General features: G+C 40.2%; 1 protein-coding gene and 1 pseudogene across 1 annotated transcript in view; both read right to left on the minus strand.

Moving 5' to 3' along the window:
* QRFPR (pyroglutamylated RFamide peptide receptor) overlaps positions 1 to 14,316 on the minus strand; it is a 60,304-nt gene that overhangs the window by 38,575 nt on the left and 7,413 nt on the right. The gene's annotated exons all lie outside the window — the stretch shown is intronic.
* LOC100614835 (putative monooxygenase p33MONOX) lies at positions 8,162 to 10,936 on the minus strand (annotated as a pseudogene).

Consider the following 14,316-nt stretch of genomic DNA (forward strand, 5'->3'; position numbering starts at 1 on the left):
TGTATATATATGTGTGTATATATGTGTGTGTATATATGTGTGTGTATGTGTGTGTGTGTATATATGTGTGTGTATATATATATTTGTGTGTATATATGGGAGTGTATATATATATATAGGAGTGTGTGTGTGTATATGTGTGTGTGTATGTGTGTGTGTATATATATATATCTCTCTCCTATTAGTTCTGTTCCTCTAGGGAACCCTGACTAATACAGCTTATTATCACCATTTTCCTTCTTTTCTATATCTCATCTCTGTAACTTGCATGTGACCCTGCTCCTTTCCCACCTCGTTTTTCTAAACACTATTATTTTTTTCAGATCTTATTGGGGTAACATTTCTCAAACATTTTTTGAGCAACAGAGTTCCTCTATTATGAGTTAGTAATCTCTGCACATAACACAGTCCAAAATTAAAATTTATTGTATACAATGAGTACACGACAAATTTGCTTTCAGTAACTGTGTTTACTACAGTAACAAAAACAGTCAGAGAGCTATGTAGCCCTAGGCAGAAATCATATATAAGATGATAGTGATTCTGCTCTGTCACCACTTACACCTTTTAGTGTAATCTAATGTAAAATGGTTTGCCTTTGTCATAGGCTCACCTACATACAGACATTACAAGATGGATAAAAACTTAGTACTTTCTTAGAAGCTAACCACAGGTAAATCATTTTTTCATTTAGTTGTGTTCCTTATAAATTGCAAACACCGATTCTTCCAGTTTAGTATCCCAATTCTGAGAGCTGGCTAGAACAAAGCATTATCACTTCGATGGACCAGGATTATGATACTGCTGAGTTCTGATGGGTTTAATTTTTTTTTAGGTCAACTGTGCTTGCCTGGTTCCCCTGCGTAGCCTGACTCCCCTGATAGTAGTGGTTTTGACCATGATCATCTCACACACACACGTATCCAAAATTTTTACTACAGTAATGCTCTGTGATATTTTCTATTCCACTGTATTTCCATTTTGTAAAACTGCTAATATTGACTCACCAAATGACTTCATGACTCATTCATGGGTTGCAACTCTTACTTTGAAATTCACTGCCTCAGTAGTGTTGCCTCTGCTGCAAAATGAAGCTCAAACTCCTTAACACAGCACTAGAAAGTTCTTCAGAATCTGCATCTTCCCTTTCTTTCCAACTTCATTTCTCACCACATCCCCTCTGAATGCCAAACTCCAGGCATACAGAACTATTCACATTTTCCAAAAAGCTTGTTGTCTCTCCCCAAGCACCTTCCACAACATACACTGTGTGCTGTTCGCCCTTGCATCCCTAGTTCAACATAGTGCCTAGCATGTGTTAGGCATTTAATAAATGTTAGTTAAATGAGCAAGTGAATGAGGAAATGAACAAATGACAAAAATGCTATGAAAATCTATTCAGAAGAATGTACTGTTACAATAATATCTCACAGATTTAACTCTGAAATTCCAGCCACATGCTACAGAAATGAGAAAAAGCACTCAATTTCCCTAATTATAATTAGAGAAATTTGTAATTTCTGAAAACCAGGATAAACAGTTTCACAAAGACCATATTTACTTTGAGGAAAATTTCACTCATTCAATTTGAATCAGATGGATCCAGTCTTCAATAGATAAAGCAGACAAGTAAAAGTGATAGTGTATTACATTCTGCACCCTCCTTGGTATAATGATGATGTGGAAGTTAAGCTTTACTAGCATAGAGTCCTGATTACTGTAGCAACTACTTCTATGATATTATAGATAATCAGAGAGAGATACGCAGCCACGGTCTATTTGCTAATAAAAAGTGCTCAGTGGTGGCCTACCACTACTGGCCAAAATAATCTATCCCGTGTTCCTCAGAAGCAAAAGTGGAACACAGCAATGATATATTTTAGGCCACTAGGTCTCAAACTTTATTGAACACATGGACCACTTAGGGAATTGTGTTAAAATGCAGATTTTGATTCAGTAGGTCTGTGATGAGGCCTGAGACGATTCTGAAAAAGTTCCAGGTGATGCTGATGCTGCATGTCCATGGACCAGGCTTTAAACAGCATGAAAAGTTCACAGTAGATTGAAGAATTCCTGTTGCTCCTAAGGAACAATATTTCCCAGACTAAAATATTTTTTTCACTAGGTAACTGGGCCGCAAGTTTGTAGTATGACAACTTGACCTAATGACATGTAGTGCTGGAAGCAAAACCATTTAATAAAAGGAACGGCCTCTTCCTTCCTTTGCCCACTCCCAACACTGCTCCTGTTCCGTTTTCAAATTACAAAGAACCAGTACTATTTATTCTAAAATAAGATATCTTCCAGTTGCCAATGAAGCAACCACTTTTTATTTACCTCCATATAAGGAACTTTTTAAAAACAATAACTGCAATTGTCTGCAATATTCTATATTGCTGCTACCCAGAGCTAAAACATGTTGAAAGATGTGTGAAAGCCATGCAGAGCCCACACAGCTCAGTATATAATTCTGGCTCATCAGCCTCTCACCTAATGATTTTTGTTAGAGATTTTCTTAAGGTTTTTTAATGAAAGATAAGGAAATCCCATTCTCACAGAGTCAGCTTCCCATCTGTCAGTAACATCTGTAAATCAAGATTTTCTGACCATAATAGAACAATATGGCTGGTTTTCTTTTAGTTCTCTTTCTTTTTTAAAAGCATTTTTTTTCTATGTACCTTTATGCAGGAAGAGGGGAAAAAGTGGGGAGAGGAGACAATGTATGCAGCTGCTTTCACTATAAAGTCTTTCTTTGGCATGTTGACGTAAGAAAGGCAAAATCCCAGCAAGTTATTTTCTGGACATCAACAAACTGATTCTAAAGTTTATATGGAGAGGCAAAAGACCAAGAATAACTAACACAAAATTGAAAAAGAAAAATAAAGTTGGAAGGCTGACACTACCCAACTTCAGACTTATTTTAAAGCTACGTTAATCAAGATAGTGTGGTATTGGGGAAAGAACAGGTGAATAGATCAATAGAATAGAATAGAGAGCTCAGCAATCACATAAATATAATAAACTAATCTTTGACAAAGGAGCAAGACAATAAAATGGAGAAAAGATAGCCTTTTCAACAAATGGCACTGAAACAACTGGACTTCCACAGGAAAAATAGAAGAATCTAGACACTACGAGAAAGACCACTTAAAAAGAAGTCTGCCTAGGATAAAAGCAAATCCAATTTAGATAACTAACCATACTTATCTGACATGAAATACCCATTATTGTTATTGAAATAAACTTGTAAATATATCATGCAGAGCTGTTCTTTCAAAAACTTCAGGCTTTCATAGATAAATGTAAAAGAAACAATTTAACCTCTCTGGAGTCCATGCAAGCCTAGCACATTTTGCATCCTCCAGAGATTTCTTAAAGAAGGAGCCAAAACTAGGCTGGGCGCAGTGGCTCATGCCTGTAATCCCAGCCCTTTGGGAGGCCAAGGTGGGCAAATCACAATGTTCAAGACCAACCTGGCCAACATGGTGAAACCCCGTCTCTACTAAAGATACAAAAAATTAGTTGGGTGTGGTGGCGCACACCTGTAATCACAACTACTCAGGAGGCTGAGGCAGGAGAATCGCTTGAACCTGGGAGATGGAGGTTGCAGTGAGCAGAGGTCGCACCATTGCACTCCAGCCTGGGCAACAGAGTGAGACTTCCTCCATCTCATAATAAATAAATAAATAAATAAGGAGCCAAAACTATATAACCCTTCACATGTCAATCATGCTGGCCTAAAGCACTGCCCTTCCTTACCAACCCTGCTGAAGCAGAGGTCTCATGTGCATCACATGAACCATCATTGCTACAAAATAGCCTTGCCATAATTCTAATTATTTTAGGTTCCCCCAGCCCTTTTCCAATTGAACCATACTGGACCCCAAATCTAGGCCAACAAGGTTCCTTCTTTCTCTTTAGAAAAAGAATAAGGGAATACAATGATGGTAGACTTAGGAAATGAATTTAAAAGGATATATAGAAAAGCCATATGGTAAGAGTAAGAGTGAGGGGCCACAAGGACTATGAGAAAGTAGAAAACCTGAAGACAAGTTAGTATAACAGGGCTAAAATTTATTAATGTATGAGTTTTCCTAGCTTCTTTCTCTCTTCCACCCTTCACTCTTTCACTAAGAGAAAGCCTTGCTGAATATTTCCCTGTACTGGCCATTTAATTATCCAGATTGTGGGGAATATCAGGATGGGATATTTGCATGAATAAGACTGAATTGAAGGAGAAAGAGAGAGAGGCAGAACAGAAATAAAGGGAATGGTGAAGAAGGGAAAAAGAGAAAAGCCTGCACTGGAGTGGAGAAAAGCAACCAGACAGCGAGAAAGTCTAAATGATAACTGGCTGAAGTTATCATTTTCATAATCAAGTCATAATCAAGTCAAGGAACATTCAGCTGGGGTCAGACTGGGAACTTGCCACAAAAGGGTTGAGGGAGCTTGAGGTCCTGCGTTACAAGGGCAGGAATCAGTAGGATGGCTCTGTATGAATACTGGTGTGGTAACATCATGCCTACAGTCCAGGGTGGCCTGGAAAAACACTCTACAATTGGGCATGTCTTTCAAAGCATGAGCCTTGCAAAGCATGAAAGAGTTTTGTGGAATGTTACCGAATGTAACAGAAAAAACTTGAATGGAATGAGAGAAAGGGGTTCTAAGACATGTTAATTGAAATGTCTAAAAACTTTTGGCTGGGCATGGTGGCTCACGCCTGTAATCCCAGCACTTTGGGAGGCCGAGGCGGGTGGATCACAAGGTCAGGAGATCGAGACTATCTTAGCTAACATGGTGAAACCCTGTCTCTACTAAAAATACAAAAACAAAATAAGCCAGGCATGGTGGCGGGTGCCTATAGTCCCAGCTACTCTGGAAGCTGAGGCAGGAGAATGGTGTGAACCCAGGAGGCGGAGCTTGCTGTGAGCCGAGATTGCGCCACTGCACTCCAGCCTGGGCCACAGAGTGAGACTCCATCTTAAAAAAAAAAAAAGAAAAAGAAAAAAGAAAAAGAAAACTTTTTGAAATATGTAATTGAAGATTAAAATTATTTTACATTAGTGCTGGTCACTGGACTAAATTTCTTTGAGTTTGACACTGTACCTAGCCTGGTCTTTCTGGAGTACTAGGATTTATTCAGCCTACAAGAGTAAAGGGAAAGGTAGAGGATATGAGATAGTAAAAACATAGAATAAACCAAAAGATTAACCACCATAGCAGTAAAAAGCAATTCGATTTAATAAGCAGGTCTTTGTTCACTACTGGAGAGAAGTGGAGTCACATTCATGGCCCAGCCCTGGAGATTCAGGAATTCTTTATGCTGAGCTCCATACAGCTGTTTTTTGGGGTTCCATTTAAGTCTCCATGATACCTACTAGTTACTGTCTTTAAATTTAAAAGAGATCCCTCTCTTCATCATTGCTACAAAATAGCCTTCCCATAATTCTAATTATTTTAGGTAAGTTGAATCTTTTTTTCTTGCAAAACTACAATATTCACAAAAGATAAATACAATCTCATCCTTATACACATCACAAAAAAGGAATATAACTGATTCCTAAAAAGCTGTGGGCAGATCATGAGGTCAGGAGATCGAGACTATCCTGGCTAACACAGTGAAACCTCGTCTCCGCTAGAAATACAAAAAAATTGGCTGAGCATGGTGGCAGGCGCCTGTAGTCCCAGCTACTCGGGAGGCTGAGGCAGGAGAATGGTGTGAATCAGGGAGGCGGAGCTTTTAGTGAGCCGAGATCACGCCACTGCACTCCAGCCTGGGCAACAGAGCGAGACTCCGTCTCAAAAATAATAATTAATTAATTAATTTATATATATATATATATATATATATATATATATATATAAAACTAGTGTCATCTCTTTCCCAGAAATCACTGTTTGGATCAGGTTCATATTGACACTTAGATTTTGATCCAGTAAAATTCCTCGTAATAAGAATAAATCCTTTATTGTTTGTAGACATTACAGTAAAGATTTTTTTTAAAATCAAGCATGTAGTTTTATCTGTAGAATAGCTTCATGGTTACTTTTACACTTGAGCCAATACAGACTTCTATGAATATGTATATGTATTAGGGGCCTCTGCATTAGTAGACTTGCGGGCCGGGTTACTTATAGTCAGTGTGCAAGAGTCAATTTTCACAAAGGTCTATGAGGAAAAGATCATGGCAGACTTTCACTACAAAAATTTGTCTTCCAGGTCTCAAACTAGTACCTGAGTTCAAGGGGTGGAACTGCTGAAGACATCCCTGCACAAACAGGGCCAAAGCAGGTGGTGAAGCATAATTCACTGCAGAAAGTGAAATTCTTACCCGTCAGTATAACCACTGCGGTTAAAAACCCAACACTGAAGCAGACTGGTTGGGTCAAAGCCTGGCACCAGTATTTCCAGTCTATATGAGCTTGGGCATTTTACTTACTATAAAAAATTAAGATTTTTTTTAAAGGCTACAAATTCCATTACTTTCTGTGAGCTCTCTAAAACATGATTTTGCCACTTGTCACATCAAGTGGAGGAATCTGTTTCCCTATTCTTTGAATCTGGGTCAGTGATGTGACTTGCTTTATCACAGAAGTAACATTTGTGTGACATTCAGTCCTAGGTCTTGAAAGATTCTGGTGCTTCTTCTCTCTCTCTCTCTTTCAGAATATGGAGCCTCCACATAAAGAATTCTGGGTATCCAACTGAAAGAGGAAACCATGTGGGACAGGGATGGCCTGGCCCTTGCTGAGGTCACCAGTTAAAACAATGAGCCCCTATGAGGTCACCAGATAGATGTAGCACTGAGAGTGAACAAAGTGAGACTAGCAGAAGAACCATCCAGATGAGCCAACCTGAAATTGCTGACCTGTAGAATCATGAATGATTCTTTAATCACCTAAATTTTTTGTGGTTTGCTATGCAGAATAGCTAATTAATACACTAATACCTCTCTGAGCCTCCATTTTCTCATCTGTAAAATGAGGATACTATTATATTTGGCACATAGTAAGCTCTATGTTAAGACTTTGGTATCCATTTTCATATTATTATTTCCACTTCTCTGCAATGCACAGCAAGGCTCTAGTGCCCAGGATTGCCCAGATCTCAGCAAGTCTGCACCAGCATCACAGGAAAGTCAAAGGACAATATTCATACACCTGACATCATTGTTTCACGGTCACTCTCACCCTGGTGTCCAAATTGAGGTGCCGTCATGTACCTCTTTAGGCTATGAAACAAGATAGCCTAAACAGCAAGAATATCAACAAGATAACTGGCTGCACATGTCCATTATCAAGGGAGGTTCCGCTGGGGTGCGATAGGGAGTCAGGCACACAGGGGTTGAGAAAAGTTGTCTTAAATTATGAGACAGAGGCAGGGGACAGTGGGACCGCTTCCTAGGAACATTGGTGTTGCAACATTGTGCCCACAGTCTGGGTGGCCTGGAAAGACACATGAGCCTTGAAAGGAACTACAAAATCAGCTTCAGTCCCAACAAATTTTTTTAACACCACTTTATCCTCCTCTAGGGATGTATTATTGCTTCTGAAATAAATGAAAGCAGCACTCTTTTCTGTTTTCTGAGTACAAATGATTAGTTTGAATCCTCATAGTTTGAGCATAAAAGTAATTCTTTTCATGTAAATTGTATTTATGTGAAATAACTACTTTATTGTATTTTATCATAAATAAACTATAATGGACCTGGTTTTTACAGTTGCCTTGTAAAAGTACACACCAAATATATTTGAGATATTACTAACAGTGCAACAAGTTTTTAAAAAGTTCTCTAATGTCCTTATTGTCTATAAAATTATTCTACACACAAATGTAGCTAACACTTTAAGTAGCAGAACTTCGAATATGTGAACAACAATTATAGTTTCCTTTCTTTGGATACCCTCTAGGTGCCTGGTCCTTTTGACACCTGGGGTCATTCATTGTCACAGCAACACTGTAAGGTGGGAAAAAGTTTTCCTAAGTTTACATATTAGGACACCAAAGCAAAGAGAAATTAATACCACAGTCAAACATTATCTTTGCCAACCTACAACATTTGCAGATTTTTTTTTTTTTGGAGAAAGTAGTAAGGATTTTTATTGTCAAAACAAGAGATCACAATAGAAGACACAAATAAATTAATTCTTATAATTTTAGACTCCAGGGCCTCTCTATGGAAAGGCCAGCTTCTTACACAGACAAGGTACTATCCAAAACAAAAAATTGGGTATTTGAGACAGTGTTCAAGACAAAAACTGAACTTGTACACAGTGAGGAGAAATAAAAAAGTGGTTTCCCTATTTCCCTCCCTCAGTAAGGTTATGTATTGCATAAAGGGATGAGGCTCATTTTGGTGAAAAATGCTTTCATACAGAAAATTTTGAATTCATTCACCTCCTCCCGCAGACGTTCCAGGCCCTGACCTGAACAAGGAAATCAAAATAAGGTAACACCACTGGCTCCACATAAACCTCAAGACTATAATCTAACTGTACCTACCATCTCCTTTACTTTAAAAAAGTTTAAGTCCATTTACCTATACCAAGTCAGTAGACTGAATTTTCTCTCTTAGGAAGCTGTTAACCAAATTGGAGCTAAATTAATCTCACTTTAAAGTGCAAGAAAGGCTCTGCTAGACTAGTGTTTGTTCTGTGGCATAGAAAGAGAAGCATGCCTCCCCTGGCACTGGCCTAAGAGACCCCACGTGAAGAACTGGTTGCAGGACAGTGATCCATTAGGTCTACCAAAAAGCAGGGGGACTCAAGGTTCAGCCTAGAAACAGGGGTCCCTGCCAAGTCTGGTTTTACCTATACCCAGGTCCCAAACAAATCTTGGGTCCCCTAACTGATAAGGCTGGAGCACAGCACCAGCCATCAACAGGGCCAGAGTCGTCTCAGCCAGTCAGTGAGCACCTCTACGCCATGATTTGTCAATGCTCACATGGATAGTGGTAAGGAATCAAGAAGCCTGGGTTTTGGAACAGCACAAACATTCTTCACCTAGTAAGCAGTGATTGAAGTTCTTACCTAGGGTAAATGATGAAAAAATAGGTAATGAGGTCCCCATACACCATTGCTGAGAATATTTAGTCTAACTTTAAAGCAGCACAAAATGGCTTCTTCCACACAACAGGGGCAAGTTTTGTATCAATATTTCTCAAAAACCAATTGTATCTCCAGCTCTAGCCTCAATTTAACAGGTTTTTTACTTTATTTATTTATTTATTTAGAGACGGAGTCTCACTCTGTCGCCCAGGCTGGAGTGTAATGGCGTGATCTCGGCTCACTGCAACTTCTGCCTCTTGGGTTCAGGCAATTCTCCTGCCTCAGCCTCCCAATTAGCTGGGACTATAGGCACCCACCACCATGCCCAGCTAATTTTTGTATTTTTAGTAGAGACAGGGTTTCATTGTGTTGGCCAGGCTGGTCTTTAACTCCTGACCTCAGGTGATCCACCTAACTTGGCCTCCCAAAGTGTTGGGATTATAGGCGTGAGCCACTGTGCCCAGCTGATTAAGTTTTTAAATATACCTTTCCTATGTCAAAGCCAAGATAAAAGGGCAGTGGAGTGCAAGAAACCTTCTTTACCAGAATCCCTGGAAAGAAAGGGCTCTAGAAGCCAGTGGGTGTGAGCACATTCAAGTCACGGGGCTTGAGATTATGGGCCCGTGGTGGCTGTTTCCTCCCTTCCGTCACTGGGAAGTCCATCTTGGGTGGCTTCAAGGCTGCTGGATCTTCAGCCATTCGGTTGGCCTGGGCACGCATCAGTTCCATTGGAGAGGGCTTCTGGGCTCCTCGGTAGCCCTGGGTGGCAAAACTTCCAGAATCATACTTCTGAAGGGATCTCGGTCCAAAGAGGCCCCACTTACCTGACAAGTTTCTGTCCTTATCCCCACTTCCAGAGTCCATGGTGCTAGGATTTGGGCCAGGTAAGGCTGTGGAAGAACCAGAAGTGAACCAGCCCCTGGGTCTCTGCTTAGGTGAAAAGTGAGAAGTGGTGCTTGGGGTGGACAGGGCTGATGCAGGCGGCCTCTCTTCTTTTGTTATCTCTCCACTCTGCAGCTTTAGTTTGTGGAGTGCTTCTGCTACTCTAAGGTACTTGGTCTTCTGAGTGGTGACACCCTCGTGGGGTGTGTAGCCAGCATCTCTCAGCCCTGCCTGTCGCCCAAAATGCTGAAAGCTTTCCTGGGTCTGTTTTGTGATCATATAATTCATGACGACATGGGTAGCTTTAGCCTTCACCACTGGGACCTTGTCCACACTGTCAATGGCCGATGACAGGGACCGGCAGGGGAGGGTAGACTGGCCTCTCCTTCCTCCACCTTGGTGAGGTGCTGATACTTGCGCTCTGAAATCACTGGCTTCCAAGGGATGCTGCCCATGTCTGATGGAGGAGGAGTCATGGGTGCAGGGTCCTTGAGGGTATCATCATACCTGAGTGCCCGGCGGTATATCCCGAAGGGCAGGGACATCTTGCCTAGAGGCCGACTAGCCTCAAGAGCAGGCACTTCTGGTTGTCTTGAAGCCATTGAAAGGCTGAGATCCAGGTGCTTTTTCTATATAGAATCCCTGCCACCACGGTGAAATGATGTGACGACTAAGCTGACAGACAGATGTTAATGAGGAACATGGTCCAGCTGCTGCAAATTAGCAAAGCTTCCCAGGAAGAGTCCATCCAGAGGTTCTGCTATCCTGCTGCCGCGGGACTGCCTGTGGCCGGGAGTCCGGCACTAAAAAGGTTTCAAGGGCCTACATCCCCAAGAGGCTGTGGCGCATCTGGACCCAAGCCATGGTGAGAGTGGCAGTGACTTCAAAGGTCTCCAGGACTCACTAGGCAACACTACCCAACATTTACAGATTTTAAATGCATCTCAATCCCACAGGAAATTTTTTTAAAACGTTAACATATTTTCATACATGTATTAAAGGGGACTTTAAAATGAGATTGCATAAATGAAAATATGTAAATACTATATGCTTCATAGAGAAATCAAATGGGAAGTAAGAAGAACTAGATATGCATTATATGCATTAATATTTTTGTGAAAATAAAGCTTGATCTAAAACCTGTATCTTTGTCTTATTTTCTGCCACCACATCAACCACTGGAGGGCAGCATCAAACATTATTTTATAACTTCTCTCCTTGGTTTTCTAATAGGGGAAGCTTTAATGCCAGGCCATGTAACTTATAATCTAGTTAATACAAACACTAATAAAGGATGGAACAGGATTAGAACCCAATATTGTTTGATTCCACAATCCATGTTCGTTTTCACAGCATCTAACTGTTTCTCTATCCTTCTATTTCTCCCAGGATGTAGGAACATGCTGTCTTTTAAGATTTCTACTACCCTGAATAGCCTACAATCTCTCTGATATGACAGTAAATGTGTTTCTCCAAAACCAAGCTACAGGTAGGACTAATTTAGTTTTGCAAAGACAGATAAAAACAATAAGCACTTACTTGATTACTTCGGAATTCATCCTTAAGAATCTTTAGTTTTAAGACATAAAATGAAACAAATAGTATAGCTTCTGCTGAATTTTTCTTAAAGGCACAGACTGAGAGGGAACTACCAAGATCAACTTCTAGAACCCCATTCACTGACCTTTCAATAATTCCTTAGCAGAGGGAGAAGGCATATGTCCACTACTAGAAGGAATTGGCAGCCTGGAAGTTGGTCCACTGGGGATTATATATCAATAAATGAGATGGGAGCAGCAGAGGGAGATCCCAGCACTCCATCCCAGACCAGGAAAGGCAGACAAGGAAAAGCCACTCAGAACTCTGGTTCAGCTTGATCCTGAGAAACCTAGTGCAGGGCTTGGCCTTATAGGGAGACATATGATCGGGGAGCTTTAGTCCCTGTAAGTTGACTCACTCCACTAGACATAAATGGCCAACTCTGCTAAACATATCTACCCTGAGTACCTTCCTATGGAAGAACTTCATGCTAAGCAGTCAAGCCTTTCCAAGGGGCTTAGTGGCTAACAGGGTCCCAAGTGTCACTACTACAGTTGTTAGCTTGTAACACTTCCATTGATTCAGTTAGTAAGGAGACAATGAGCATCAATGGATTCAGGAAGTTTATTACTTGCACAGATGCCAAAGGCAAGATCAACACAGGAAGACACTGAGCCTTGAAGAGCAAGATGACTGACAGCATGGGCAATGGGTTGCTCTGCTGGGGAGGAGCAACCCTTAAACCACGGCCAAGAAATTGTACAGACTTACACAAAAGACTGTAGCTGAACCTTAAGTGGGAGCAAGGTGGGGAGCAAGGTGGGAAGTCTTACACTCAACGGAAACCAAACGGGAGATAGATAAGAGAAGGTCAGTCTCCCACAAGACAGGGATAAGAAACTGCCTCACAGTGGCTCCTCAATAGGCTTTTCTTCCTGCTGTAGGGGGTATCTCTGGGTGTTTGAATAGGAGTGACGATGGCGCTCCCTGAGGTGCGTGATTAGTTCTATGGGTAAGACAGCAAGGCCAAACTGGCTAGAATCCTTCCAGAATTTTCTGCAACTACTGGGAAGTATTCTCTCTCATTTCCTGAGATAAAAAGTTTTATTTTTTATTCTAGAATTTTTTATTGTGGTAGAATATATATAACATAAAATTTATGATTTTAGCCATTTTTAAGTGTATGATTCAGTGGCATTAATCACATTCACAGTGTCGTGCAATGAACACCACTATCTGTTTCAAAAACTTTTTCATAACCCCAAACAGAAATCTAAGCGTTAAGCAATAACTCCCCACTCTGCCCTCCCCATAGCCCCTGGTAACACTAGTACCTTTTCTGTCTCTATGACTTTGCTTATTCTAAATAGTTCATGTAAGTAGAATCACACAACATTTGTCCTCTTGTGTCTGGCTTATTTCACTGAGCATAATGCTTTCAAAGTTCATCCATGTTGTAGTAAGTATCAGAACTTCATTCCCTTTCATGCCTGAGTGATATTCCACTGTGTGTATACACAGCATATTTTGTATATCCATTTGTCCATCGATGGACACTTGGTTTGAGACAGGGAGTTTTAAAGAAAATGTAAGCTTATAGCTCCTGGGGTCATCTTTCACACTTGGGCAAAAGACAGCTCTAGAATGAAACCACAACACAGAGGGAAGTGGAGCTGGCCACAGAGGGGGAGGATGATCATTGTTGAAGACCTTAATCCACTTATGCCTAAAACCAGCCCTAACTCTGAGCTTTTCAGTTGCAGAGGTAGAATATTCCCCTTTTTTTCTTAAGATAATTTAAGTTGGGCTTCTCTTCCCACAAACAAGAATCCTAATAAATCAACAACTTGTCAAAGAATCGTTATGTTTTAGAAAAGCAAACTAAAAAGGGCATTCATTTTATGCCTCCTAAGTGCACAGTGAAATATTTAAAACTTTCTTACTGCCAAATCCTTTCTTGTCATTATTTTAAATGTAAACTGTTCTTGTCCTAAGTAGAGAGAATCTTTTACATAAATCCTGTTGCTCTTACTGCCACTCTCCCACCTACCAAAAAAATTTAGTGACCTATAGCATCTTTTCTTCTCAAAGTGTGCACGTAATTGATTCTAGGAAAGATCAACCAGAGGCTGTCCATGGCATAATTCCTGACTTTATTTCCAAACTACTGTTGCTGTTGGACCTCTGTTTAATTTACATCTTTTTTTAATAGTTCCTTATTTTAAAAAGACTATTCTTCATCAACAGCTTTTATCATTTCTGTTGACTTTTTAAGCCCCACAATACTGTTGATTTTACACCAATCTTACCATATGTAAATTTCCCCCAAGAACTCTAAAATTTCTGAAATATCATAGAAAAAATTATATAACACATGTAACTGATGTTTTCTAGTCACTGATTGAATAATAAAATGGGACCGAAGAAGTTCCAGGTTAAGCTCTCTGTTCTGAATTGGCCCTCAAAATTAAGATCTTTTCACTAAATGAAGTTCAACAACCTCCTTTAATTCATTTCACAATGTATCAGCTCTCAATCTCTAAAAACACACCCTAACATTTCATGTTGTGTACAGTGAGTGCTTTCTTTCTCTCCCTCCTTTCCTTCCAGTTAAATCCTTTCATTTTTCATATAAAGTCAAGCAAAATTCTAATTCTTAAAAAGAGAGACAGGAGCTGTTATAATGAAGCTTGGAGCTTCGCCTACTACCATTCTATTACCCGCCCACATCTGCTGTGGCCCTGGGCAAAATAGACTGAAAAACCTTTGTGGTGAGGTGTGCTAATTTATAACTAAAGTTCTGTTCTCCAGGCAAGAGAATAATTCTTCCTGTATTTCTTTGTATGT

The sequence above is a fragment of the Pan troglodytes genome, chromosome 3 (assembly GCF_028858775.2).
Source record: "Pan troglodytes isolate AG18354 chromosome 3, NHGRI_mPanTro3-v2.0_pri, whole genome shotgun sequence".
Lineage (NCBI taxonomy): Eukaryota > Metazoa > Chordata > Mammalia > Primates > Hominidae > Pan > Pan troglodytes.